This window comes from Hyperolius riggenbachi, chromosome 6 (genome assembly GCF_040937935.1).
Source record: "Hyperolius riggenbachi isolate aHypRig1 chromosome 6, aHypRig1.pri, whole genome shotgun sequence".
In the NCBI taxonomy this organism is placed as follows: domain Eukaryota; kingdom Metazoa; phylum Chordata; class Amphibia; order Anura; family Hyperoliidae; genus Hyperolius; species Hyperolius riggenbachi.
This window is the reverse complement of record NC_090651.1, coordinates 58,702,089-58,726,578: the sequence shown is the minus strand read 5'-3', so window position 1 is coordinate 58,726,578 and position 24,490 is coordinate 58,702,089. Positions and strand designations below refer to the sequence as shown.

The 24,490-nt window shown below is 44.3% G+C and overlaps 1 protein-coding gene across 5 annotated transcripts in view; it reads left to right on the top strand.

Annotated features, from left to right (window-relative positions):
- PATJ (PATJ crumbs cell polarity complex component) overlaps positions 1–24,490 on the top strand; it is a 396,175-nt gene that overhangs the window by 69,694 nt on the left and 301,991 nt on the right. The gene's annotated exons all lie outside the window — the stretch shown is intronic.

The following is a 24,490-nucleotide window of genomic DNA, read 5'->3' as shown; positions in this document are numbered from 1 at the left end:
GTTTACAAATGACTTAATGGCTGCATTATAAATGGCATGCAACACAATGACAATATTATTGTTGGAGACAGCACTTTTTAAATAGTGCAGTGTTGGCATAAAAAAATAGAACATTGTAACTGTAAAAATGGCTTCTAGAGAGCCAATGAAAATAGACGTATTGAAATGTCAAAACTTGCTTCGGCAGTTGGGATGTTCCAGGCCAAAGTCCATCTGTCCATGCTGCACATGGCTGGGATATTGGCTTTGGCCTCAATGCTTAGTCTTTCAGGTGCCAGAGACATCCGACTCCGATTCCTCAGTTTATGAAACCACCGACTCCCAACTCAGACTTTAGGCACCCAAAATTGCTCCGACTCCTCAACTCCGACTCCACAGCCCTGGTTTTTATAAGCCTCAGTTTATTCCTCAGTATGGTATTTGGACATAGGAGGAAAACGAAGTGAATGTTCTCATATGTGGGTGTGTTTCCTCCATGCAATCCCAATGTTGCTAGTGTACTCGGGACCTCAGTGCAAAGTGCTGTCCATTATGTCATCATGCCGCACTGTTTCTGCAATGCAGTCAGCTGTTACAGGTAGCCATTCACGCTGCTATGAAGTTATTTAAATTTTTTTCTCTTTGTAAGCATGCTTTAAAGATTTGCTTGATGCTTTAGTTTTTTCCTTGTCCTCCTTGCTTGCCTGAAGAGAGCATGTGCAGAGTGTCGTCTACAGGGAGCGGGAGCAGCTTTAGGTCCATACATGTGCACATGTGTCTGCAGATGTATGAGTAGCATGAGCAGGCCACTGCACCCTGTGGTTTCAGTATAACATACCAGCACTAGGGGTGAAAAGCCTTCCATCTGTAAAGAGCTGGTATAGAAATCCTCATTTGCTTGAGAAGTCAAGCAACTGGTGAAATTAACACTAACCAACCTATCCCCCCCCCCCCCACCCCCCATCACTTGCGTATCCTCCAGGCACCAATCTGCTTCAGTCTTGTAGCTCCCAGCGGCCTTCCATCATCCACTATAAATGTGTCTGATGTGTCATGTGAAACCCCGGGGAGCTGTACGAGGGATGCTGCTGACAGCTACATGAGAGAGGTAGACCTGTGCCCAGAGGATTGATGAGTAGCTTCTGCTGTGCACAACTCTGCAAATGTTGCCCCCATTTTCCTCCGCCAGGCATGCTGGTTGGTTGAGACTGCCGGATGCCTGAGTTCCGGTTAACAGGGATTTTACTGTATGACTGAAAGCAAACATAGGCTGTGTGAATTTTATTTTTAGAGTACTGGATCCTTCGGCCTTGTCACTGCAGCAATTACAATAAAGCTAGACCTCTTCAAATTTATCCTAGTTACAGAATAATCTTGATGCTAGGTTTATTATAACCTTTCCTTAAATATGTGTTAGTATTGCAGGCTATTATTTTATATCGTTTTAGTTTCGGCTGTTTTATTGACTTACAGCTGGTGTTTTTGTTTACTCGGCTGTTGGTTCCCATGGAGGAAATAGAACTACATTCAATTGTTTTTACCTTCTATGAATACATCAACCAATCATGAACAAGTGTAGAATTTATCAGTTTTGATAATGATTTATCTATAGATTGTGGGATTTCCAGCATGAGGCAATGTACATTGACAGTCCTATACATGTGTATCTAATCACATTTACTGCTGCAGTCGGCCAAAGTCGATAACACAGGGCAGACAGAGACGTTCTATGGATCGCGTAGAATAAATTATAATGAACAAATGCAACTGACTGCAGATCAGATGAGCATCGGGGTACACCACGCCTGCTCTGCTGGATATTGTGCCTGAACTTTAGCAAAACATGTATTACTATTACTATTCTACAGTGTCCTCTGCCTGCTTCAGGTGAACCTGCCAGTTAGTTACTAATTGTCTAGCCCATTTTACAAAGATTTCAAATCCTCTTGATGGACCAAGCTGTGAGCAAGGAGTTGTAGTAGATACAATAGTTATCTTACTTGCCGTTGGCCTAAAGTATCATCATCTGCGTAAAAATCACAAATTCCTCCCTTGAACACATTCAGCTTTCATGAAACTCACCATTTTGAAGAATATGAAAATCCTATTTAGCCTGCAAGCTTCAAACTACTTTGTCTCAGGTTATCTTTGTAGCTTGCATGTAGAAGTACAGTCAGGTTTTATTTCTAGCATTTGGAGATAAAAGAACACTGGCAGCCTGGAGAGCCCAGGGCGTTTTTGCAGCTGCATAGCTCAATAACTGATGAGGCTTTAGGAGAAAATGAAACTAACATTATTAACCCTTTCAGTTGTAATTGTTTGGCTGGCCTATTAGAGCAGACTGGAACATTTTGAGGCTAATTCTACTTTAAAGTGAACAGATGGACGGGTAAAACTACATGTTATCCCCCTCCTGATTGCCTAACGCCGATAGGCGGTGGGAGGGTGGCAGCTACAGGACCGCCTAATGCCGATTGGCATCACGTCCTGTAGGCGGTGATTAGCTGGGAACGCGCATGTGGATACATGGGCATTCCCCGCTGAGTTACGGAGCAGTGATCAGTAAGCGGCCTGATCGAAGCTGGCAGGCTGTTAGGAAAAAAAACACACCGTTATTTTATTTTGTATAGCGCTGCGATCTAGTGCAGCGCTGTACAGGGTGCAGCTCTGTCACTGAGCTGTCCCCAGGAGAGGCTCACAATCTGATCCCTCTCATAGGCTGATGCCTATGAGAGATGATTGAAGTGCTGGATCCTGGGGGGGGGGGGGGGAATGGGTAAAAATAGGAAATGTAATTAAAAAAATGAAAAACTTTTAAAATGGTTAAAAACCATGTTAAGAAGTGGACAGAGGATGCAAAAATGAGGCTGCAGGCATGCTTGGAATGCACTAACTGGTCGGTCCTAGAGGCATCCACGCTGGAGGAATGGTCAGAAAATGTCCTCTCTTACATTCGCTTCTGCGAAGACACATGCATTCCAACCAAAACCTTCAAGGTCTTCCCGAATGACAAACCCTGGTTCAACAGCAACCTTCGACGTCTACGGAAAATCAAGGAAGAGGCGCACAGGACGGGCACCCCAGAAGAGTTCAGAGAAGCCAGAAATTCCCTGAACAGAGAACTAAAAGCTGCAAAGAGGACCTACTCTAACAAGGTAGGCCTCAGCCTTCAGTCCGGCAACTCGAGGGAAGTCTGGAAGGGCCTCAGGGCGGCCACGAACTTTAAACCCCCCCAGCAACACGCAGCCCCCAGCCTCCAACTGGCGGAGGAACTCAATGAATTTTACTGCAGGTTTGAACACCAACCCAAGAGGCCCGTGGTCTCAGCATCCCAGCCAGCACTGGACTCCACAACATCCGCAACAAAGGACGCTAAGGGCCTAATAGCGGCCAGCGGCACCCCCGCTCTGTCCGCAGTGCAAGAAGAGGAGGTGCTACAACACCTTCGCAGACTCAACCCCAGGAAAGCCTCAGGCCCGGATGGGGTGTCATCACACTGCCTGAGAACCTGTGCAATCCAACTAGCTCCCATCCTCACCTCTCTCTACAACAGATCCCTATCGGAAGGGAAGGTCCCCTCCTGCTTCAAAAGGTCCACAATCATTCCAGTCCCCAAAAAAACAGGAAACACGGAGCTCAACAACTTCAGACCCGTAGCCCTGACCCCCATCATCATGAAAGTATTCGAAAGGCTGGTGCTGGCCCACCTGAAGCACTCCACCAGCACCCTCCTCGAACCACACCAGTTTGCCTACAGAGAAAACCGATCAGTAGACGATGCCATCAATGTCAGCCTGGCATACATCTCGGAGCATCTTGACAGACCAGGAGCCTACGCCAGGGTCCTTTTCCTGGACTTCAGCTCAGCCTTTAACACCATCTGTCCTGACATCCTGATCGACAACCTTACGTATCTTGGGGTAGATTCCCTCCTCTGCAAGTGGGTAAAGGACTTTCTCTCCAATAGAACACAACGGGTCAAACTTGGCAGTCGCTTTTCCAGCGAGAGAACCACAAACATTGGCGCACCGCAAGGGTGCGTGCTGTCCCCACTCCTGTTCTCTCTGTATACTAACAACTGCACCTCGGCCACTGACTCCGTCAAAGTCATTAAATTTGCAGACGATACCACGCTCATTGGCCTCATCGACAGAAATGGGGAGGACGCCTATCGAAAGGAAATCGAGAAGATCTGTAATTGGTGCAAGGACAACAAACTCGTTCTCAACACGGCAAAGACAGTGGAACTGATTGTGGACTTCAGGAAACTCCCTCCTGCCCCTCTCCCCGTGCTTATTGATGGGTCTGAGGTCTCCAGAGTTCAAAGCGTCCAGTTCCTAGGCACAACTATAACAAGCGACCTCAAATGGGGGCAAAACATTACCAGAACTCAGAAGAAAGCACAGCAGAGGTTATTCTTCCTGCGACAATTGAAGAAATTCGGTATGCCACGGGAGTTGCTTACCAGCTTTTACACCGCGACTATCGAATCCATCCTCTGCTGCTCCATCATCGTCTGGTATGCAGGAGCAACCGCCAGGGACAAATACAAACTGAACAGAGTGCTAAACACAGCAGAAAAGATCATTGGCGCCCACCTACCCTCGCTAGATCTCCTCTACTCCATGAGAATGAAGGCAAGGGCCTCCAAGATCTTACTCGATCCCTCCCACCCAGGCAGGCGCTACTTCGAGCCACTACCATTAGGACGCCGTTTCAGATCCATCCCCTCCAAAACCACCAGGCGCATGAACACCTTCTTTCCCCAAGCGGTCCTCCTGATGAACTCGCTAAACTCAAGACCCCCCCCACCACCACCAGGTCCGACCACTGAGACACTCTAGCCCTCAGGGAAACCCTCCCTCATAGCTGTAAACTCTGACCCTCCCAAGACTCAATCCTGCCATTGCTTTATATGTTTGCTGTTGCTTTAAATGTTTGCTTTGTATGTTTGCCTTGCGTTGTTATATGTTATATGTTCCCGAACTGCCATTTGCCATGTGAACCACAAGCAATTCCGGGCACACCAATCGGTGTACTTGGCGACAATAAAGATGATTCTGATTCTGATTCTGAAAAACAAAAATTTACCTCACAGCAGCAATCCGATACCACCAACAGAAAGCTCTGTTTGTGGGAAGAAAAGGAGACCAGATTCATTTGGGTGTTGTATACGTTCTATTGCCGAGCAATAAACTGTCAAAGTTGTGCAGTATAGAATTGTAAAAAATCGCCTGGTCACTAGGTGGTGTAAGCCTGTGGTTAAAGTGGATCCGAGGTAAACTTTTACTCATTGCATCAGAGCTGCGTAATATGTTGGCGCTTTATAAATACAATAAATAAATAATTGTGTTCCTTTCATATAGTATACTTTTTGTTTTGTTTTAATACTCTAATTCCCTATAAACTGAACAAGCCTTGCCCACAGCTCCTTTTGTGCCTTGGCACTGTAGCAAGGGCTTATGGGAGCTCAATCTGGGCAGGAGGGGGAGGAGGCTACTAGCCATGGATTTCAGAGGCAGAGGGGAGGAGGAGAGGGGACTGAATTTACACACAGGCAAGCTGATAGCATCTCCAGCCCTCAGCCTGTGACAAACAGAACATGGCTGCCCTCATTGTATCACAGGAATAAATAATCACAAAACGTTTGAGACTGTTTGCAGCTAGATATGCTGTGTAAACTATCTAAACTTTAGATAAGATATATAAACAAGTTAGTTGTTATGGTTAGTTTTTCATCTCTGATCCGCTTTAAGGAGATCTTAGTACTATTGGGTTGGAGTCTATGCTTTCTACATCTGGGGTGGGTAGCAATGAGTATTATTGGAATAAGACTGGGCTTTTGTCAGTACCACAGTGTGGTTGGGTAGTATATAGAACATTTACTTCTGCTGACTCGCATGTAAATATACCCTGCATTTCACGACTGTCACACTTTCCATCACCTCTCCTCCCAAATTTCCCTCCTTTTTCCTCTATTATTATTCCTCTAATATAGCCTGATGTCTGGCAATCATCCTGTTGATTTTTTTGCAGGCTCTCATTAGACTAGTTGCCTTTGCAGGAATGACCAGAAGAAGAAAACCTTTGGTTTCAAGTCTATTTTTTTTCTTGTAGTCTGTGTATGTTATCCAAAAGGAAGAACAGCACTCACAAATTCGATGTGTGTACTACGCCTACCCTGTGTACCAACAGGGTCCAACCTGCAAAGTACTTTTCTCGATCCACACAACTTGCATTAAACACCAATTTTATTGTTGCAAACAGGGGCGTACCTAGAAATCCCCGGGCCCCCCTGCAACAAAAAAAAAAAATCCGGGCCCCCCCTAGGGCCCGCTCAGGGTCTTTTGGGGGGCAGGAGGGGTCGCAGCATAAGAGGAGAGGGTGGCAGATTGGTGGGGAGGGGGGAAATTCCCCCCCCCCCCCGCCCTCACCTTGGGCTCTCCTCTCAGCGCTCCCTCTCCTGCAATCATTGGTGGCAGCAGTAGCGGCGGCAGACTGAATACATTACTTCCTTCTCGCCGGAGCTCTTCCGTTCTCTAAGAGCAACTTCCTGTTTACACAGGAAGTTGCATGAAGCTCTTAGAGAATGGAAGAGCTCCGGCGAGAAGGAGGTAATGTATTCAGTCTGCTGCCGCCGCCGCTGCCACCAATGATTGCAGGAGGGGAGCACTGAGTGGAGAGCCTGAGGTGAAGGAGGTGGGGAGGGAATTTCCCCCCCTCCCCACCGAACTGCCACACTCTCCTCTTATGCTGCGACCCCTCCTGCCCCCAAAAGACCCTGAGCGGGGCCTAGGGGGGCCTGGGCCCCCCCCGCGACGGCAGGGGTCGCATCCCCTATTGTTACGCCAGTGGTTGCAAAGTGGTAAAGGCTGTGTAGCAGCTACAGCCCGCTGTTTTGGGCATCTAGCCCTTTTACAAGCCGTGCACCAAAAATTCTAGGCGGCTTGTAAAAGGGCTAGACGCCTGAAACAGCGGGCCGCAGCTGCTACACCGCTTTTAACATTTTGCAACAATAAAATTGGTGGTTTATGCAAGTTGTGCGGATCAAGGAACGTACTTCTGTGTTTAAACATCCAGGTGGATCATTCAAGCAATCGCAGTATGGCCGCCTTTTTATTTAACTGTATTTTAGGGGGAATAAAACTCTGTTTTTAGTGATATATGTGACATTTGTATACCACTACCCCAAAGGAACACTCCATAAAGAGAGCGGAAATGAAGGAAGATCAAGTTTAGAGAATTGAATTGGCAAGGTGCACACATAAGTATATATTTCATGATTACGTCTTGCCCATCCTTTTTTATTATAAAAAAAGAAAACCATCCAATTATCTCAGCAGGTTTCTGTGCTTGAATCTGGCACAAATTGAAATCCACCCTGGATGATTACAGAGCGCAACGGTGTAAAATTCCATAGTGGAAAACTGTGTTTTATTTGTGGCTTTGAGGCCTTAAAGTGTATCTGAACCCCTTTTCCTCCTCAACTGTTATTACATTTCTTCATCAGATTAAAGGTCAAAACACCCAAAACAGACATATCAGTAATTGGTTGACGTCTGTGGGCCAACTTGGCCACCTGCATCTTTTCTTCCATTCTGTGGCAACTATGGAATAATGTTTTCTTTGAATCCCCAAATATGCTTAAATATAGAATTACTACAAAATAAATGACTAAACCTGATTTTTCAGCAAGCCCTAGCCATGATTGTTTTAAACTATGCTGAACACAGTTACAATAGTTTTGTAAGTTTTACTTATAGATTCCTTACCTTAATCCTTAGGCCCCTTTTACACTTAACCAGTTGCTCTAAGTTAAATCTGAAAGAAAACTGATTTTCAACGTAATGCCCATGTTTCCTTATGGCACATTTCCCACTATCCGCATTTTAACTGAAATCTTTTTCACAATACACTGCTATGGAAAAAATGCGTACTAACGCACACTAATGCGTACCAATGCATTAAGTGTAAAACGGCCCTTACCCTAACTTTAATCTCATACTAAGCCTTTCGTAACCATGGTAACTACACTAAATTAGCGCTGCTCACCTTGCAGCCTTCAAATGGGAAGCTGATTTCAACTGTCCTTACATTTCTGGTACCTCAAACTCTCCGAGACGTTCATCTAATACCTCCGTGTTGAATAAACCCAGTTTAGCCAATTGACTGCCACTGACAGGTTTCTTCATCATGACAATTTTAAACACTCTCTGAGTTGAGTTTGTGTAGGTTTCCTCCGACATCTATCTCAGAAACGTATTTATTTTAATGGCTCCTTCCACTCATGGAACATGATAGGGACGGCAGATAGTATGAATTGGGGTGTGTATGTGTGGGAGGGGGGGTGGGAGGGGGAGATTTAAGAGCTGGGCGTGGCACCATCGGGTAGAGAAACTGATCAATTTTTCATGTTTATTTTCAAGAAAAAAAAGCTCAGGTAACAATGCGCTTCACAGCCTACAACCACCCACTATTTCAGGTAAATCTCAAATTGCAGCAGTAGCAAGTGCTCTGAGCTGCTACTAATCAATCAGCTTCTCCACCTTATTTCCTTCTGGCTACAATAAATATAAAAATGGTTTGAGCAATGTTATAGTACCCTGTTCATCCAGGATTTGCTCAATGGTAGAAAATGTTAAGTACAGCTTTAAAGAAAATCCACTGCCAGTACATTGGGTCACCCACCCAACATTACATTACCAGTACAAATCATAATCGCATCTAAGGCACAATTTTTCCTGAGTGATGCTGAATATACCGGTGGCTACAGAAGGTCTCCGGGTCTTGGTGGGCTTTTAATAAATTGTGATTCCTTATAAGTGTTGCAGTTTAGGGTGGATAATGTAGATACCCTGGGAGCGGAATGTCAGACAATCCCTTTCCTCTGTTTCTATGTTCCGCCGGCCGTTTTATTATTTATTTCCCCCCCGCTCTCCTGACGTTATAATAAATGTGATCTATCTGCTGCCAGTGGTTTTTTTTAAAGCGTGACATTACATTTCAGAGTTATTGGCTATAAAGATGATTGCCATTCTCACAGGCAGCTTAGCCTCAGGCGACAAATGGACGCTGCGCAGGATCATTCATCTCGCCAGATTGTCTGATCTGCTGATCACATTCAAATTTGTTTGTGAACTTTTCGGCTACATGTCGTTCTAGCGCACTGAAGGGCTGAGACTGAGAGGAGCGGTGAATAAGTGCATGGCTTAAAGGAGAGCTCTGGGGAAAAAGATACAGTGTATATGAAAAAAAAATGCTATGAATCAAGTTGTGTGTTAATACATCTGTTCAGTGATTTTTAATTCTAATTTCTTGTCTCCTATTGGTTCCTTGCAATCTATGGCAAACCATAGATTGAATGAGAATGGGGAGTGGGATTGAGGCGTGGCTAGCAGGGGGACCTCAGGAATGTAGCCATAGCAGCTGCTATGAGGCCCTGGAGCAGAGGTGGCCCAGGTTGTGCTTACCGTAATTGCTTAATGAATTTACCATTAACTGTCTTGCGTTTCTCCACCCTCTACCTTTGTCTTGCTGCCCATAAACTATGTACAGTGTTAAAGGGAATCTGAAGTAAAAAATAAACTTATGATAATGATTAGTATGTGTAGTACAGCTAAAAAAAACATTGTTAGCACAGATATGAGTCTCATATTGTTTCCAGTACAGGAAGAATTAAGAAACTTCAGTTATCTACAGTATGCAAAATAGCTGTAAGCTCTGCGACTCTATAAAGGCATGGACAGCACTGTCTTTTTGAAGCACTTATCTCAACTGTCTCATTTTTTTTTCTTCTTAGTTTGTGTTTTTTTTTTCTGCAGAGAAAAGTTCAAAGGGTCAATAGCCTACTCTGAAATCATTTAAAATGCTGAGTGTATTGTGGAAACTGCAATTATTAGAGAATGATGCAATTGTATATTATTATTATTATTATTATTATTATTATTAATTATTGTATTTATAAAGTGCCAACATATTACGCAGGGCTGGACAATAAAATATATACTGTACAATGATACAAGGATGACAGACATAGGCTTATACAACATAGAACAAAGTTATACATGTAAATTGTACAAAATACATGATCATGCAATATGGGCTGGTTAGGTAGGCCCAGTAATACAAGTACAGGCTGTCATAGGACAGGAGTACATGATCCTGTAGATTACACTAGGGAATGGAGGACCCTGCCAGAGGCTGAAGCCTATGACAGCTGATCACAGGGATTGGCCGGCCGGTAGGGGGAGGAAGGGAGGGGGGTATACAACAGGAAAAAAAACACACTTTTTTTATTTAAAAAAACAAAACAAATAAACAAACACAAATAAACAAACACACACTGGGGGGGGGGGCGATCAGGTCCCACCAACAGATCTGTTGGTGGGGAGAAAAGGGGGGAGGAATCACTTGTGTGCTGTGTTTTGCGGTCCTGCAGCTTGGCTGCAGTGGCCAATTTAATGAAAATGTGCCTGGTCTTTAGGGGGGTTTAACACAGCAGTCCTCAAGAGGTTAATTGCATGAAAATATAAATTGCCCGATTATTTCCTATCCATAGGGTAGAGGCAGGTTGCCTACATTCAAGGGGCCCCACAATCTCTAGCTATGTTACTGGGGGACCACTTTTGTTTTGCGTTTTTGGTCACAGCCTTGGGGCTTAGTGCAATCTCTGTGTTAAGCTGGCTAATGTTCCAAAACGATTGATTATTTTCTGAAAAGAATCAATTCAGAAGGAAACAATTCCTAACATACACTGCTCATCAATTTCCAAAATATTCCAGTAGGGAATGCATTGAAAATCTATCAAACTGCAGAGTTGCACTGTTCCATGGCAATCCATCTGCCAACGCCCTTGCCCCGCCCTGATTGTTTTAAATTTTTTAAATTTTACGCTCTGTCCAAAGGATAGTTTTGGCCGTCGTGTGTTTTTTTTTTTTTTTTTTTTTTTTTTTTTTTTTTCAAAATCGATCTGACATTTTGGGAAATTTATTCCAAGCAGATGAATCAAATCTGCAAGGATGCGAATGAGAATGGACGAGTGTATGGCCACTTTTTAATGTTTAAAAGGAGGAAAACGAATCCATACAATGTGCAAGTCCAATGATAACCTGTTGCAATAACCTTAATTTTTTTTTTTTTTTTCCTGATTGGGGTTGGATTTCTATATGATGCATTGCTAATTAGGTTATTGGTTTGTTATAAAAAGGTATTTGGTGTAGCTCAATAGGTCTAACAGCCCATGTAATAATTTAGGAACTTGGGGGGTGGAAGGGGGGACCAGGATCCTAGAATAGACTTGAGGTGAATCCAAAAAGGCCCATCACAAACTGGATATAAAGCCTTCAGTTCTTACGGTGGTTGGATGCACTTTGTTTCAAAACACAATACATGACTTATTTATTACCTAATTAATAAAAATAAACTTTCAGCACATTTACAAGTAAAGTAATCACTCAAAGTAAGTTGTCCCTGATTAACTTTGCTTCAATATTGCTTTTCGTAACTTAATTTTATTATATTTTTGCTCTTTGGGAGCTTAAAAAAAGCAACATAAGTAAGTTGAAAACAAAGGAAAACGGGAGAAAAAGCTTTGTGAATCCTGCCCAAGGTGTTTGTTCCAAGTCTGCGCTGGTTTTGTGATCACATTATATTTAAAGAGAACCTGAGGCGATTCCTTAACGGGCAGATGTGGCTTGTTCTCTGTCTCATGACATCATGACATGCCTGTGTCCCCACACTGCCGCTCTCTGACCCCCCCCCGTCGCGCTATAGCCCCCGAGATTTGTGACCATATTTGTTGCTATCTTGGAGAGTAAATTCAGGAGAGGGATTCCCTGTTCAAAATGCCCGCCAGTTTATTTCCTGCAGGGTTTCCCGAGCTGCTATTGGAAAGCGATCTCTCCCTGGCCGTGCCCCCTGCCGCTCCCCTGCCTCCCTGTATTCTGGGAGAGGGAATCAATCTCTCCTTTCAGCGTCGTAACCCAGAGGTCACGAAAGTGAAAGTGGGCCAGTGCGGCATTCAGGAGCAGTGGTTTTGGCGGCTACCTGATCCGCCCAGCCCCCTGGATCAGGTAGCATTTTTTTATCTTTTTATTTTTTATTTTTTTATTTTATGAGCCCACCTCGGGCTCTCTTTCAGAAGAGTACTTGTAGATTCCTTGTGCTTGTATATAAAGCACTGTTTATTTGTTTTATATAGAACATATGTTTGTTTGTATCCCAATTCAGCTTTAACCTGTAAATTTTAATTTTTTTTAATGTAAGATTTTCAGGTTTGATAGCAATATATACCTCTGTCTGGGGCCTCCAATCTGTAGCAGCTCTCCATTTTCATCAGCTTTCTCAGGACTCCATAGGCTTTCCTGGGACTAGGCTGGAATTTTGGCTGTAGGTAATAGTATTAAGCGGTAGTCTAACATATTCCATGCACGCCCTTCGGAATCGGTCTGTCCTTAGCTAACCAATGTAGCTTTATTATTTCTACCTTTCGTCAGACTCTGGTCATCGACACTCTCACATTTATATATAAATCTGTCCTCTGCCAGAATGCTGGATTTCTGAAGTACCTCGAAAAAGTAAAAAATGCACATTTTTAATGTATAGTATTTTCCACGTAATTCCTGACCTCATTGTTTAGCAGTTCCATGAGAGAATGAGTCTCCGAGGCTGGCTTATGTGTACACCTGTCAGAACATTAATGAGGAGCGTCAGAAAGGTCTTCAGTACTTTTTCTTATTCCTAAGATAGATATTTTCTGGTAACAATTTTTTTTTCCTTCTTTCAAAATGGGCAATTGGCCTGTGGCATATTGTATGACTATCTGAGATGCAATTTACTAGTCTTAATGTAACATATTCATGGCTATAGCCCCTTGAGGGACAATGGCCATATTCCTGGTGGTACCTCTTTTATAGGCTTTTGCCTAGATCTAAAGGCTCTGGAGGGACATCTATGCCTATGAGCTCCCCCACATCACTGCCAAGTCCAGCTACATCGCATGTGTCGAACTCCAGGCCTGGAGGGCCAGATCCATGCCAGTGTTTAGGATGGATTGAGAAAGAGAGGAATGTGTTCTACCTGATGGACCACACCTTTCCTAATTCAGACCCATCAATTCATTTGAGCTGTGTCAACTGTGTGAGGATCTCGGCCCTCGTAGGACCGGTTTGACATACCTGAGCTACATGCACCTTTGGTGTAATGAGCAAGAATGTGAGTAGGAAAAAAAAAAAAAAAGAGGCAGTGGTTTAAACTGTTGTTTCCTGGACAGCGATATTCCAACAATCTTTCACCAGTTTGCTTCGGGTGAGATTTGTGGTATGGCCTGTTGAAAGTGTTTCTTAAAGTACTTCTGAAATCTAAAAAAAAAAAAAGACAAAGTTAGATGCTTAACTTGGTAGTTTGAAGCCTCTGAATGCTCCAGAGGCTACCGACCTGCATCTTGTAGCGGAGTTACTGCAGACGCGACACCTGTGAAACATTTGGCATTGCTAACAAAGCACTTGTCTGTCTGGCAATTCACTAGATGTCTGACTCCTAACAGGATATCTAATGCTACAGAGGAATGCCTCCAAGATCAGGCAGATATTGATAATCCTCCCTCTATGTAGTGTGTGTGTCTTTTCTTGATGCCCCCAATGGCCTATAAAAGCAGCATTCTCCATCTAGGGGGACACTAAACTCTACTGACTAACCATTCTGCCCTCTCACCACTTCTGGTTTAGAAAAAACACATCCTTTCTGTAATGCAACCCCGTGTAGTAGTTAATTACACCAGGTAGAGTAACACCATTGCGGTTGGGGATTGGGATCCGATCCCCTTGGGTGACATCACTGGGTCGGGCTGCACAGACCCAAGTCAGCTGTGTAGCTGATGATGCGCTGTGTTGTTCTGCAGGGGGGCGAAGGGCCAATTAAGCAGTGCATGCACAATGTCACTTGACAGGCAGGAGAGTGGCATTAATGCCATCGGCGGTCTCTAGGGGTGAGTTGATCCACTGGGTGTATCGTGTGTGGGTTGGGGATTGAGGGCTAGCGTACTCACTCCCGACTATCGGCTGAGGCAGTCTTTATCATTCGCCTTCAGTCAAGTGTGTGTGCAAGGCTTATCGGTGTATAGGAGCAATACTCACAATTGTGGGTTGCAGTACTAGCAACCACCGTATGAAGGCAGGTGAGGAATGCCCGTCTTCGCTTGGATTCTTTTGGACCTCTTGAGATCTCTTAGAAGGTGTAACGATTGGTGTCAGCAACACAGATTTTTCTGAATATTGGTGATCTGCAGTGTCACCAATAATACAGATACTATACCTGATTATGTGGCGATCTGCAGAATCACCAATAATGCTAGTATAGCTAGACACGGGACAACCAATGTGGGATTGTGTCTTGGTGCAACAGTAATGAGAAGAGGAGATCTCCCGAGGAGCGGTAGATTCAGACAATACTGCAGCCAAGAATCCCCTGAGGAGCAGGGGATACAGACTGTACTGCAGCCAGTGGACACCTGAAGAGCAGGGACCACTGACTGTGCTGCAAGGATGATCACCTGAGGAGCAGGTGTTACAGTGCTGCAAGGGCTGATCACCTAAGGAGTAGGTGACAGCTCTTAGAGATTCCTCACTAATGGCTAGGCCGACTAGTGAGGACAGGAAGGTCAGACAAGCAGGGTAGGCAACGTACGGACAGATAAAGTACAAAGACGGAAGGCTGATTCGATGTTTAGGTTCAGGCAGAGTCTGCAACAATAATCAGATAGGCAGAGTTACCGAATCAGCGAACAAGAGAGTAGTCAAGGAAGCAGAAGGTCATAACAGATAAACAATAGCAATGTAGCAATATCCTAGTCTAGGTGTGAAGTCCTTGGTTTCAACACCTGGGATCTAGACTAAGTACACAGATAACACAATGCAATTAGTACTTTAAGCGATCAACGGAAACTGGCTAAGTGTGGATCCCCAGCTCCAGCTGGTTCTAGCACACTGTAGGATCTAAGGGTCTGAGCGCTAACACGTTAGCATTTGCAACAGCAGACAACCAGCAACTGACAGGCAGGTCCTATATATACTCAGAGCGCTCCACAGCGCCGCCCCAGTCACTCAGCCAATCTGGAGCACTACTGGAGTCAGCTGACCGGCTGATCAGCTGACTCTTTTGCTTGCATAAAGGTCCTGGCGCGCGCAGCTCTCAATCTATGTGCACTAGAAGGACCAGGCAAAACAGCAGCATGTAACTGCGCGGCAGAGGCCGCCGGCTGATACGCGGAGATAGCCGCCATGCCGCTTGGCCATGCGGCGGTATCTCCGCTATCCTTTACAGAAGGGTCGCATTCTTTAAAAAAAAGTACTGTACATACACCTTCCCCTAAGAAACTGAGGTGGGGAGTTGGAGTACTATTGGGAGTGGAAAAGGCACCCCTAAAAAATAGGTTTAGAATAATTTTGAAAAAGTAATAAAATTTGCTTGCCTAGAATGAAGATAAAACAGTTTAGAGCTACAGGCGCTCCCAGTTTCAAAACCGTTTTTCCAAAGACACTGTGTTGATCTGAGGAAGGAGGCGGAGACCCATGAAGCTCATTCTCTGTAAAATAAAGGACTTGTTTTTATCTCGCACGAGTTTCTTTCTTCATTTGAGTTTATCAAATGTTTACTTTGTTCTAATAATCCATGACTTATTTTTTTGGGTTCCTCTTCCCTCCTAATAATTCTGCTTAGAGTTCTGCTTTAAATGCATGGCACAGGCAGCTCTCACATCTGTCTCCTTGCAGTCCAAAAACTGTTCTTGCTTGAGTCAGCTCATAACTTTTCTTGCCTTAGTTGAAATAGCTAAACTAAAATTGGTTTAGATTCCCCCACCTGGTTAAAATTTAGTAAAATCTATCGTTGTTGATTACATCACTTACAGGAACACTATTTTCTGCACAGTTTTAATGAAGTGCTCTGGCTCTTATCTGAGCCACAGAGAGGTGCTGGATTGTTCTGGGAGATTATTAATAACCGCCAATAGATATGGATTGCGCTCGCTCTTTCCTCATTCTGGCGGAAGCGGCGATATGACTGGGAGTTTATTTTTCTTTGACGAGTGGAAAAAGGCATCAACTCCATCGCTGAACTGTTCTATGAAATTCATTCCCTCTACTGTATTGATTTTCCTTTGGAAATAAATGTTAAAGTAGACCTGAAGTGAAAATAAACTGAACTATAAAACAATTGTATCTATAGTCCCGATCATTACTAGGACTTTCCTGGACTGCCATGATCTTGTTTTGTATTTGAAGGTTAAATTCTACTTTGAAACTTTTGACAGTCTTAAGAATGATGGCAGTCTTCTCATTTTTCAGCCCCTGCACAGACAAATCTTGAACCACTATTTTTAACCAATCCCTTCATTTAGGAATGTTTAGTGTTGTGTATTTTTGTACACAATTTATCAACACTAATTGGTGGTCAGTGAAAGTTAAGCTGGCCATATACTGTATAGACTGGCTATAGATTGCCACCTAATTTGGCAAAATGATCTATTCCATTCTAAAATAAATTGATTTGGAGAGAAATTTATTTCTACTACACGCTGCACATCAATTTTTTTTTAATTTTTTTTTCCAATATATTTAAACATGAAATCTATTGGAATTGGATCACATTGCAGTGTTGCACTGTTCAGTGCAGTGCATGGGCCACCCATCTGCTACTGCTCCTGCCCCACCTCCAATCGACCTAGATCTTCTGTTCGCCTTATCAATACTTTAGATCAAATTTTGGTCAAAATCAATAGAAAATTAATTGAACATTTTGAAGGAATCAATATCCACAAAATCGGATTGAATCTGACAGGAATTAAAATAGGAAAATTGATAATTGTCACCTGTAAAGCTTATAGCTGGACTAAACTCTGACTGCTGAGAAATTGATTTAGAGCTCTGGATTCTTAACTCTTATAGTATGTAAAAAAAGAAAGAATGAACGATCACTGCTTAGTTTTAAGGATTGGGACTGTTCATACACATTTTGTCTCGTACTGTCACATTCAGGTTTCTTTTAAAGAGAACCCAAGGTGGTATGTGGGGGGCAGATGGGACAGAGAGGCATGTTTTATGTCCCCCCCCCCTCCCACCGCTGTTCTCTGCCTCCTCACCGCCGCGTTATAGCCCCCCGAGATTAGCGACAAGATTTGTCGCTGTCTCAGAGGGTAATGGGAAGAGAGGGATTCCTGCTCAAAACGCCCACTAGAGGCGTTCCTGCTTTCCAGAGCAGCCATTGGGCAGCTTGCTCTCTCCCTGGCCACACCTTCTGCTGCTCCCCCGTCCCTGTGCACTGGGGGAGACAGCTCTCTCCTTCCAGCATCGTGACCCAGAGGTCAAAGAAACTGAAGTACTGCAGGTCCTTGGAGTGGCAGATATCAGTGGAGATGGCAGCTACCTGATTCACCCAGCCCCCCTGGATCAGGTAGCCTAGGTTGTTTTTTTTTTTTTTTCAATTATATAAGCCCACCTCGGGCTCTCTTTAAGGGCTGGTCTCCACTGGGAGCTGCAGTCATTTCTGATTCGGCCACGGCTCCCGTTCTGCTGCGAGGCTAAGCTGTGCCATGCACGGCTATAGTGAATTGGCTACGTGCTGCATAAAACTGAAGCATGCCGTCTAGGTTCGAACCGAAGTGCGATCTGAAAAGCAAGCCCATGTTAGAGATGAGCAATGTTTCCCCGCCACTCATCTCTGGCACTAGTGAAAATTGGCCCTTACTGTTATAGTCATCTGCTGGAACACTCTGATAGCTAATCTTTCATTGACTTGACTTGACTGACTGGGTGGGCGGATGGATGGATGGTGTGGCTGGATGGTGTAATGGTTAAGGGCTCTGCCTCTGACACAGGCGACCAGGGTTCGAATCTTGGCTCTGCCTGTTCAGTAAGCCAGCACCTATTCAGTAGGAAACCTGGGACAAGTCTCCCTAACACTGCTAGTCCACCAGGAGAAAAGCGCAATATGATGTTATTTGTCTTGTCTTGACTGTTGCCTATTGCAGCCTAAAACCCGAAGTGATATGTGACATAATGAGATAGACATGTGCATAGCACACAAATAACTATGCTGTGTTCCTTTTTTTCTTTCTCTGCCTGAAAGTGTTAAATATCAGGTATGCAAGTTGCTGACTCAGTCCTGACTCAGACAGGAAGTGACTACAGTGTGACCCTCGCTGATAAGAAATTCCAACTATAAAACACTTTCCTAGCAGAAAATGGTTTCTGAGAGCAAGACAGAGATAAACATGTGAATTTCTTATCAGTGAGGGTCACACTGTAGTCACTTCCTGTCTGAGTCAGGACTGAGTCAGCCACTTACATACCTGATATTTAATTCTTTCAGGCAGAGAAGGAAAAAAGGAACACCGCATAGTTATGTGTATGCTATGCACTGTACATACCCATGTCTATCTCATCATGTCACATGTCACTTCGGGTATCCTTTAATTGTAAGAAATTGTATAAACGATTCATCCAACACCAATCCACTCCCAACCATACAAACATACATTGGAAAAATCTATATGACTCAGAGTGACTTGGGTTGAAATTTAGCAAGGAAAAGAAGCAGAACCTATCTGCACCCAGGTCAAAACTCAATGAGTCAAGAAGTATTATGAAAATATAAAAATCATTTCATTTATTAATATGCATTAAAACATGTATATAAAAAGCATACAGGTAAGGGTCTGAGTATCTGGACAGCTGAGGGAAAGACAATTGATGTTATAACATTCTAGCAATATAACTTCTTTACACATGCTAGCAGCATGTGAGTCACCATTGGTTCAACAAGCAACATTCATGGAGGCTATGGAAGAAAGGAGAGTCCTTAATGGCCATGCCAGAGTGCAGAGTGGTATGCAGCTAGCTTGTAGTTCCTGTCCATAAGCAGGCAGCTGTAAATACATAAAGGTGTAGAGATGCAGAAGATGATGCTTGGCTGAATTATAGTTCCTGTCTTCAAGCAGGCAACCATAAGTATGCGGGATGCATGTAAAAAGAACAATGATGCAGCTTGATGTAATACTGGCCTGCAAAGTTCCTGTTTGCAGGCTGAGCAGAATAAGCAGATAAAGCCAAATAATCAGCGCTCTAGGTTCCTGTCCAAAAGCAGGCAACCACTGTATAATAGAAAGTTCAAGCCTGATGGTATCAAATGGCAAGAGAGGATATATTTGTGTGCACAATCCTGAGTATAGTTGACACCGTCAGTGGCAGGCTGACCTCTTTATTCCTGTCCAGGAGCAGGCAATAGTGTAGTAATGATGGTAAATTGCTCTAACAAGGAAATGACATGGCAGTATCCGCATAGTGTACCACAGTATATACCATAGAGAATTCTCCTTGCATCATGAAGACATAGTAGCATCCATAAGATCAGTGCAATCAGCAGGGCTCAATATGAGTGAGAAATATATGCAGTCCCAATATGAGGCAAAGCAAGGCCTCAATATGCATTAGATGGTATGCTTACGTTTCCTCTCTTCAATATGAATGTCCTCCGAGGATATGTGCAAAAACGTGCAAAATGGTGAATGACTCTAGAAGGTAGCAAAGCATCCTCTTAGCTGCCCAGACCTTGTCTACCGGTTTCGCCGAATTGTTCGGCTCATCAGGACACAGACCGCCAGGTAGGTATGCCAGAGACTGTCTCCATGCGCCTTAAATGGCGTCTACGCCGAGGCCCAGCCCGCATCACTTCCGTAGACGCGGCTTCTGCGTCTCAGCGTGGTCCGTCCTCCCGGAACTGACGCCCGCGCGCATGCCCAGTGCGCTCCGCGTCGTTCCGGGCGGTAGCCTGGCAACAGGGGGGAAGAAGGACAAAGGAGCCGAATAGTCTGTCCGGCTCTGCCCGTCCCCCTGCCAGGCTAAGCGCCAGACCCGAGCGCATCATGGGGCAAGTAGGGAAAAGGAGGGAAGACTAAGACAAAGGGAAATGGGGAACATACAAGGACATGCCACCAAGCTGCATCCACGTCCGGCGCAACAGACTCTTAAAGGGGACAGCTCTGTTAAAGAGATCACAGAATTTCAAAACAAACAATCACATTATACCGCATATATTTAAATAGCCTCAAAGTTATAATTAACCTGAAACTATAACCGGAATATCAGAGTGAGACCTATTCTTTTTAGAAAAAAAAAGAAGAAAAAAGAAGAAAAAGAATAGGTCTCACTCTGATATTCCGGTTATAGTTTCAGGTTAATTATAACTTTGAGGCTATTTAAATATATGCGGTATAATGTGATTGTTTGTTTTGAAATTCTGTGATCTCTTTAACAGAGCTGTCCCCTTTAAGAGTCCGTTGCGCCGGACGTGGATGCAGCTTGGTGGCATGTCCTTGTATGTTCCCCATTTCCCTTTGTCTTAGTCTTCCCTCCTTTTCCCTACTTGCCCCATGATGCGCTCGGGTCTGGCGCTTAGCCTGGCAGGGGGACGGGCAGAGCCGGACAGACTATCCGGCTCCTTTGTCCTTCTTCCCCCCTGTTGCCAGGCTACCACCCGGAACGACGCGGAGCGCACTGGGCATGCGCGCGGGCGTCAGTTCCGGGAGGACGGACCACGCTGAGACGCAGAAGCCGCGTCTACGGAAGTGATGCGGGCTGGGCCTCGGCGTAGACGCCATTTAAGGCGCATGGAGACAGTCTCTGGCATACCTACCTGGCGGTCTGTGTCCTGATGAGCCGAACAATTCGGCGAAACCGGTAGACAAGGTCTGGGCAGCTGAGAGGATGCTTTGCTACCTTCTAGAGTCATTCACCATTTTGCACGTTTTTGCACATATCCTCGGAGGACATTCATATTGAAGAGAGGAAACGTAAGCATACCATCTAATGCATATTGAGGCCTTGCTTTGCCTCATATTGGGACTGCATATATTTCTCACTCATATTGAGCCCTGCTGATTGCACTGATCTTATGGATGCTACTATGTCTTCATGATGCAAGGAGAATTCTCTATGGTATATACTGTGGTACACTATGCGGATACTGCCATGTCATTTCCTTGTTAGAGCAATTTACCATCATTACTACACTATTGCCTGCTTCTGGACAGGAATAAAGAGGTCAGCCTGCCACTGACGGTGTCAACTATACTCAGGATTGTGCACACAAATATATCCTCTCTTGCCATTTGATACCATCAGGCTTGAACTTTCTATTATACAGTGGTTGCCTGCTTTTGGACAGGAACCTAGAGCGCTGATTATTTGGCTTTATCTGCTCATTCTGTTCAGCCTGCAAACAGGAACTTTGCAGGCCAGTATTACATCAAGCTGCATCATTGTTCTTTTTACATGCATCCCGCATACTTATGGTTGCCTGCTTGAAGACAGGAACTATAATTCAGCCAAGCATCATCTTCTGCATCTCTACACCTTTATGTATTTACAGCTGCCTGCTTATGGACAGGAACTACAAGCTAGCTGCATACCACTCTGCACTCTGGCATGGCCATTAAGGACTCTCCTTTCTTCCATAGCCTCCATGAATGTTGCTTGTTGAACCAATGGTGACTCACATGCAGCTAGCATGTGTAAAGAAGTTATATTGCTAGAATGTTATAACATCAATTGTCTTTCCCTCAGCTGTCCAGATACTCAGACCCTTACCTGTATGCTTTTTATATACATGTTTTAATGCATATTAATAAATGAAATGATTTTTATATTTTCATAATACTTCTTGACTCATTGAGTTTTGACCTGGGTGCAGATAGGTTCTGCTTCTTTTCCATCCTTTAATTGTACTTGCAAGTTTCAACTATTCATGGTCCAATCATTTGGGAATTGGACGATTGTTTCCCTCATGTCCGATCTGGTCCTGTTTAATAACTGAATTGATTTTCCGAACTTATCATGGGAAAATGGATCCAGTTATTGATTGAGAGCAGTTTGGACATTGCACACGATGCAACTTCCTGTCAGATTACCTGTTGATCGGATGGGAAATTGCTTCATGTGCACCCAGCATTACTGAATGATAAAACCATCACTGGTGTGAGAGGTTAAGTATGTTCACAGGTTACATAATGCCTGTTCATTCTGTTTTTCCTCACTTCAGTTCATTCCAATAAATATTGTACCGTATATACTCGAACATAAGCTGACCCTGGTTTAAGCCAACTCCCAACTTTTACCTTAAAATACTGGGAAAAATGTTTGACCCGAGTATAACCCGGGGTGGAAAAAGCCATTACCACAACACCACTCACAGCCATGGCCGGCCACAACCATATATTAGTAACACAGCATAAATTCAGGAGATTGCAATAAGCCAAAACAGGCCTACAATGGAGATAAACATGCACAGAACTCTTGTTGCAAAGTTTAAGCTGGTATAAAGATAAAGCAAGGAATGCAGAGCCATATAGTCATGTATCTAAAACTTGATATAGGAATGCAAGGATTTTCACCACTCAGTAGACACTGTCCCTGTATGCCATCCAAGGCTACACCTCGACATGAGGTTAGCTGGGACCTCCCATGGAAATGTCAAGTGTATGGTCTCCCTCAGATGATGCATACTGTGCATATAGTGGGGTCACTGTGGAGGGTTACTCAGAGTAGTGACTTGAGAATAAGCAGACCCCCACTTTTTGGCTACTTTTTTTGGCCCAAAAATTAGGCTTATACTCGAGTATATTTAATGCAAGGAAATAATTTTCAATTTATTCCAAGCCTCTGGCGTACTGGTTTCTGGCATATAAGATCTCAAGCCAAAACTGAAGTCTCCTTAAACATGACTCCACTGTTGTGGGTTTAGGTTTCCATCTAGAGCGAGTTCTGAATTTGGGAAGGTAGGAGAGATTAATCGCTGGGGTCTGGATGTGTAACGTGTTGGATAAAGGACAGGAGACAGCGGTGGAGTCGATGTGTATCTTGGAGGACGATTCACTCCAGCGATAATGTGTTGGGTGTATTCCGTTAATATACTCCATTGTTATTATACTGTCACCATATACTGTAATTATGCCTCTGTGTTGTGGCTTGCGGATTCACTTCGTCTACGGGAACAGAACTGCAGCTGAGCAAACTTTGCAGTGTTGGAATTTGGTCTGTTAAAAAGTGTACTTATTAAATTGCTTAAGCAGCCCCAGGTTTTCCTCTCATCAATAAATACAGTTCTAATCTAGTGCTAATTTTACCTCCCTGAAGAAATCTGAAAACACCCCGGCTGCTTATTGTTTTCATATGCCGTAATTCAACACAATGCAAAACAATGCACCACTCTAGAACTGCAGCCTTCTGATCTCACAGCTTTGCCTCTACCTTTCCCATGTTTTGCCTTGGACATACGTTAGGAGGTTTTTGCCCAAAGTGGCCGGTCAGGGCCACCTCTGGCCAGAATCTAGCATGGTAATAGCGTGATTAAAGGGAACCTGAAGTGAGAGGGATGTAGAGGCTGGGACATTTATTTCCTTTTAAACAATGCACATTGCCTGGCTGTCCTACTGATCTACTACCTCTAATACTTTTAAAGCGAACCCGAGGTGGATCTTCGGGGGGCAGATGGAATACAGAGCCATGTTCTCTGCCTAATGACATGGCTCTGTGCCCCCCCACCGCCGCTCTCTGCCTATAGCTCCCCGAGTTTAGCGACAAGTCTTGTCGCCAACTCTGGGGTAAACAGAGGGGAGAGGAATTCCCTGTTTAAAACACCCACCAGGAGCATTCTTACTGGGTTTCCCGAGCTGCCATTGGGCAGCTCTCTCCCCTGGCTGAGCTTCTTGCCACTTCTCCGCCTTCCTGCACGCTATGGGCAGCATGGTGGCGTAGTGGGTAGCGGTCTCTCCTTGCAAGGTCAACATCTTCAAGGAGTTTGTATGTTCTCCTCGTGTCTGTGTGGGTTTCCTCTGGGAACTCCGGTTTCCTCCCACATCCCAAAAACATACAGATAGGTTAATTGGCCTTCCCCAAAATTGGCCTTAGACCACGATACATACACGACACTAGACATATAACTATGGTAGGGATTCGATTGTGAGCCCCTCTGAGGGACAGTTTAGTGACAAGACAATATACTCTGTACAGCGCCGCGGAAGATGTCGGCGCTATATAAATACTAAATAATAATAATCACTAAGAGACAACACAATCTCTCTGCGCAGCGTCGTGACCCAGGGGTCACGCAAGTGATAGTGGGTCATTGCGGCCCACGTGAGCGGCAGTTTTTGCGGCTGCCTGATCCGCCCAGCCCTGCGGATCATGTAGCCCCTTTTTTTTTTTATTTAGCCCACCTAGAAAAACTAACTATAACAAGTAACTTGTCTATATGTCTTATCTAAAGTTAAAGATAAAGTTTATTAAAGGAAACGTCAAACATCAAAAAATCAGATTTACTTACCTAGGACTTCCTCCAGCCCCAGTGTCCCTCACTGCAGATCCGCTCTAAGCCAGTCTCCTGGGGTCCCCTCCGTAGCAGCCCTGATGGGAGATGAATATGGAGGCTGCCATATTAATTTCATTTTAAATAATACCAGTTA